Source organism: Aedes albopictus, chromosome 3 (genome assembly GCF_035046485.1).
Source record: "Aedes albopictus strain Foshan chromosome 3, AalbF5, whole genome shotgun sequence".
Taxonomy (NCBI): domain Eukaryota; kingdom Metazoa; phylum Arthropoda; class Insecta; order Diptera; family Culicidae; genus Aedes; species Aedes albopictus.
In genome coordinates, this window is record NC_085138.1 from 359576296 (window position 1) to 359582215 (window position 5920).

The window sequence follows — 5920 nt, forward strand, 5'->3', positions numbered from 1 at the left end:
AACAACAAGGCCACGGAACGTCAAAGACTTACACGCTAAGGTCAGTTTACCCAAATATAGGTAAAGTTTACCCATAATCGCCGAAAAGTGCACAACCTCATTTTATGGGTAAAGGTCCATTACTCATATATGGGTAAAGTGCCTTTTATAAAAAATGAGTAAATCGATTTACTCATAAATGAGTAATTTCACTGTGTTTTTTCTTTTCGAGTTTTCTTATATTTTTGAAATAGTATCCTAACTTATCACGTCATTTATACAACATTTGGCATTCATTTTATAGTTTATTTCTAACTATTTTTAAAGCTATTACATATTTGAAATACTCTAAAATAAAAAAAAATTCCTCCTAGATAACAGCCGACTAATGCACATCTCGGGACTGACATCGGATTTGGGCTGGAGTTCTTTGAAGTTTTCGAAATGATCAACCATGTTATTCATTCCTCCGGTTGATGCTTATCACACTGCAAAATTGTTGCTTATCGGAACTGCAAAATAAAAGATATTTTAAGGTTATGGTAGTTAATGAAAATGATGTCACTACGGAACTTACCTGAAAAATCCGGGAAAAATCCATTATTTTGGAGCCTTGCTAGCTGGACATGATAATTTGTTGCTCCTGCAGTATTTTCGTGCACCAAACCTGGTGAAATAAAAAAAAATCAACAAATGAAAATTGTACGGAATCAATTCATCCGGGAAACACTTACCAACCAGTTCACCAATTTTTATGGACCCCACGGCTCGTACCCGTGCGGGAGTCCAATGGAATGGTATCAATAATTAAAACCGGTGTTTAGAAGGACACCGACTGGCCAACGAACGCCTTTAAAACGTGGAAATCAAAATGTAAACTTTTCCGGTTGTGTTATGATGGCGGTGCTGGGGCACTAATGCATCGCGAGAAGAAAGTTTCTAACTCAAAAATTTTCATCCAAATATGGGTAAGTTCATTTACCCATATTTGGGTACAGTGGCTATACTCATAATATGGGTACATTTTACCGTTTTTTAAAGGTATATTTTATCCATATTATTGGTAACGCATATGAAACCTAAATATGGGTAAATCAACTACCTATTTATGAGTAAACTGATCTTAGCGTGTATGTCGTTTTTCTTTTTGAACCTTGGTTGGAACTGGATTGGCGGAAAATGTGTAAACAAACAAACGTCAAACAAACTCAAACTAACTTTAGTACAAGCGAAACCGATGTCAGATTGGGGTTGAAACTGTGATTTCATCCAGTTCCAACCCAGGTTGGAACTGAATCAAAAAGAAAAACGGAATTAGAAAAATTTACCTTAGCAACCGGGTTGTTTACAAAATTTCTGTAAGAGTGAGGGAGAAGGAGAGGATTTCATGCAGTGCCCTATACTAGCTGTCCCCGGCAAACTTTGTCTTGGCTACACGCTCGCGTCAGAATACCCATTTTTTCATTGCTATCTCTGTCGCTCTTCAAGAGGCCCCATTTGAAAATACCCATTTTCAAGTTGGGCGGCCCAACTCATAAATGGGTATTTTTAAATGGAGCCTCTTGAAGAGCGACAGAGATAGCAATGAAAAAATGGGTATTCTGACGCGAGCGTGTACTGCGTTTTCTGACGTGTCAAGTGCCTAGCCAAGTCCAAGTCCCCGATCAAAATGGATGAAAACCCGATTTTCAAAAACTCTCAATTTTGTTATGTTTTTTTGCCTCACAAACCTTCCTTGAGTGAAAACTAACAGAATTAAACCAAGACGGCCCAAATCAGACCGACCGTTCGCAAGATATGCGTGATCCCACGTATGCCACTGCATTTTTATATATAGAGCACTACATACAAAATACAAAATCAAAACAATGCAGTGCCCTATAGACTAGCTGTCCCGGCAAACGTCGTACTGCCTGCCTACTGTGTTTTTTTGGCATACAGTTCCGTAGGGACATCCCCCGCAAAGTCATCTGTATGAGAGTCCCCCTTTCCAGAAGCCGTAGAGGTCTCACACTAAGCTAAAAACCTTCCCCGGCCCCAACAGTACCCACATACAAAATTTAACACCGATCGGTTCAGTAGTTTCCGAATGCATAACGGTCAGACAGACAGAAATTCGTTTTTGTTAAACAAATAGGTTAATTGAATTAACCAATTGTACTAAACAATCTACCCTGGGCTTGTAAGCAATTTGTTTCTGTGCTTGCTTCGGCAACATTATCCATTTTGAAATATTTTCTAATCGACGTCTGTTCTCGATGAGATAATAAAATGTCTTTCCCCACTATAAGCCTGTACATTAAATTATACCAACTCTATCGGCATGTGTACCTACGCAAGTTAGACATTTGGCCCAAACGAGGAAAACGTGCGTCCATAAGATGCGCAACTATGATAAACACACACAGTCGTCAAACCCCATGTGAACACCCATCCCACTCAGCGAAAAGTACACCGCGCACGCAAAGCCGATGACGACACCTCACCCAGCCCAGTTCAACCAGCAGCGCGACGAGAAAAATGAAAATATGGGTTGTGACAAGTTGGAAAAACATATTCACACATCTCGCATCGCTTGAGTCAGTCTCGGAGAGCGCACAGTGGGAAAAATCGACCCAAAAAAACGGATCTTTTAACGCCGCTGGTTTCGGTACGTGAAGTTGACCATTTCTGACGTAAAAAAGTACGAGAAACCGATTGGTGCTAAATTCATTCACCGCACGGCACGGGAAGTGGTCCATTATGCCACATTTTGCCCTTTTTGCAAACAAAATGAGAATCAAAATGAACTTTCAAACAACAAGCACGACTGTAGATCGTTGAAAATAGCTGCAGGTATAATTAATGAAAAATCGTTTCAAATGCTTATTTTGCCCCATATGCCCCAACAACTGCTGGAAATGCACACTTTTACCTAATTATGAATGGATTTTTAATGTTACTGTTTTGAAGTTGTTTTTTTGCATGAACAAAAAGCGCTAAATCCATTATCATCAGAATCATCTCTGGGAGTTGTCCAATTTGCCCCATTTTGTCCTATTTTGCCCTATTTTCATAGAAAAAGGAGGTTAAAAATGTATTTATAAGAAACAGATATTGTTGAGAATGTTGAAACTAGTTTTAGGTGCAATTGTCAGTTAACAGTAATCATGAGCGTATATGAAAAATCTTTTCTCCATTTCACCCTACATGCCCCAAAACCTGCTGGATAATAACATATTTTGTATGGTTTTGTAATGTCACTGGTGGCAAAACATCAATGAGATCATTTTTGATATATACAAATGCGTTTTTTTCGATTAATACTAGAATCATTCTCGGATTGGTATAAACAGCTGTCCATTTTACCCCAATTTGTCTTTTTTTGTTATTTAATGAATTATAAACTAATTAATAAATTAATAAAATTATTAAATTAATTTTTCATATTTTCATTGGTGCTGAAACCAATGTTATCGAAAATGCAGTCATGTATCAAGCCCGTGCACAAGGGGGGGTTTTGGGTGTTAACCCCCCCCCCCCCCATTACCGACGCTTCATACACTAGGCGCCCCTCCGCCTTTTGCCGAAATTGGGAAACCCCCCCCCCCCCCTTGGCGCCACTTCTGTGCACGGGCCTGTCATGTATATATGACTTTTTCTATAATTTTAGCTTTTCATGGGGAATTAAGGGTATAATAAGCATTTTACAAAATATGTCAAATATGATCAAAAGTGATTAAATAGGCCGGCTGAAAGTACCAATATGTATATTTTAAAGATGCAACATTTAATCAGTTTTGTGCATATATGACACATATTAGATTAAGATTAATGCTTATTATGCCCTAAATTCCCCACCAAATGCAAGAATTAGGAAAAAGTCATATATTTGAACTGTCTTTTTGATTACATTGGTTTCAGTACGAGAAGTCGATTAATTCGGACATAAGCAAACACGAGAAATTAATTTATTCATGAGACGACAAAAAATCAAGGCAAATTGGGGTAAAATGGGCAGCTGTTTGTATCCTCCGTGAATGATTCTAAAGCTAATCGATAAACCGTATTTGTATGTATCAAAAATGATCAATGAAATAATGTTGCAACCATGATGTAGGGTGATGTTACAAAACAATACAAAAAATGTTATCATCCAGCAGTTTTTGGGGCATGTAGGGTAAAATAGGGAAAAGATCTTTCATATACGAGTATGATAACTGTTAGCTGTCAATTGTACTAAAAACTATTTTTTACGTTCCTTAGCAGTATCTGTTTCTTATAAATGCATTTTGGATCTCCTTTTTCTATGAAAATAGGGCAAAATGGGGCAAATTGGACAACTCCCGAAGATGATTCTGGTCATAATAGATTTAGCGCTTTTTGTTTATGCCAAAAAAATCAAGTTCAAATCAGTAACATCAAAAATCCATTCATAATTAGGTAAAAGTGTGAATTTCCAGCAATTGTTGGGGCATATGGGGCAAAATAAGCATTTTAAAGGATTTTTTATGAATTTTTATGATTGCTATGAACATCTAATTACACCTGCAGCTATTTTCAACGATCTACAGTCGTGCTTGTTGTTTGAAAGTACATTTTGATTCTCTTCTTGTATGAAAAAATGGCAACATGGGGCAAAATGGACTACTTCTCGTGCCGTGCGGTGAATGAATTTAGCACCAATCGATTTCTCGTACTGTTTTACGTCAGAAATGGTCAACTTCACGTACCGAAACCAGCGGCGTTAAAAGATCCGTTTTTTGGGTCGATTTTTCCCACTGTGGAGCGTGTCTGTCTACCACCGCTGCTCAGAAAGAAAGTGTAGACTTCCGCGAAATCATGCAATCGCTGTTCTCAGGTGGCAACGGGTCAACGATTTATGGGAAAATGAATGATGTTTGGTGGTGGGTGGTCGTATTTTTACTGTTTGGAAATTATTATATGGGAACCAAAAATTTGATTTACATTATTGGTTCGATAATAATGAACAACGAAGACATTCAACTTACTGGTGTCATTGAAGCTAGCTAGTTGTCACCACTAAATTCCATACTTTTCTGAAATAACTTCTACTAACTAACTTCCATACCATTCTGAAACTCTATGACTATAGTCATATTTTTTTTAAATTCCTTTTTGTTATGAGTAATAAATTTACACTGTGAATAAGGTAGAATTTCTTATTTATGTGGTGAGAATCACTCTACGTGCAATCGAAAAGCATTTAACTTTTCGTGAAGCTCAGTGAGTTTCTGTCCGTCGACATACAGATGTCGCACCAAAGCTTTGATGTTGGTTTCATTTTGCACTGTCACTTTATCAAAAGCTTGCTTTCATGAGCACTGCGCGAAACAAATGACCATGCGTCTCCATCGCATCGGTGTGGTATATGTATGTACGTGAAACAGTGGAGCATTAGCGGAGCTTAACATGGGTAAAGTCAGATTAATCGTGTACGAAATAGCAGCAAATAAACACCAATCGTAATTGGATAACGATATTGTGCCCCAGTTCCAGATACATTCTAAAGTCAGCCGGATGAGTAGCTTCGTAGCAATCACCCACAAATTAGACTCCCAATATTCATTATTCAATTATCTCCGACGAAACTTCAGACATCACCCAGCAGTCCTTTGAGAACTTTGAATCTGTATTCCTCCCGGGATGAGAGTAGGTAGGTACAATGTATGTTTTCGACAGCAGTCAATCGTCGTGCGGTTCGATGACAACCGACCACACAGACATCGAATTGAATTATGGGCGAATGATTTGCGAAGTCATATCGAAACGAGCCTCCAGGGGGTGGGTGGTTCTGTTTTCCGGGTGTGTCGATATTAGTTCCCATTGGCAACTGGGAAAATTACGAAGTGGGGGGTTGGAATTATCACTTTTCGTCATGTGTGCAACTTCTACTTGAGACATAGACCTGTGTGTAGACATTTGGACCGAAAGAGTGGTG

At 38.4% G+C, this 5920-nt stretch overlaps 1 long non-coding RNA gene across 1 annotated transcript; it reads right to left on the reverse strand.

Moving 5' to 3' along the window:
- Positions 1 to 380: 380 nt before the first annotated feature.
- LOC134291741 (uncharacterized) lies at positions 381 to 1108 on the reverse strand. Its single transcript, XR_009999262.1, has 3 exons — positions 714 to 1108; positions 557 to 646; positions 381 to 491 (listed from the first exon to the last, which is right to left on the reverse strand). It is a non-coding gene; the product is annotated as an uncharacterized LOC134291741 (long non-coding RNA).
- Between the last annotated feature and the right edge of the window lie 4812 nt (positions 1109 to 5920).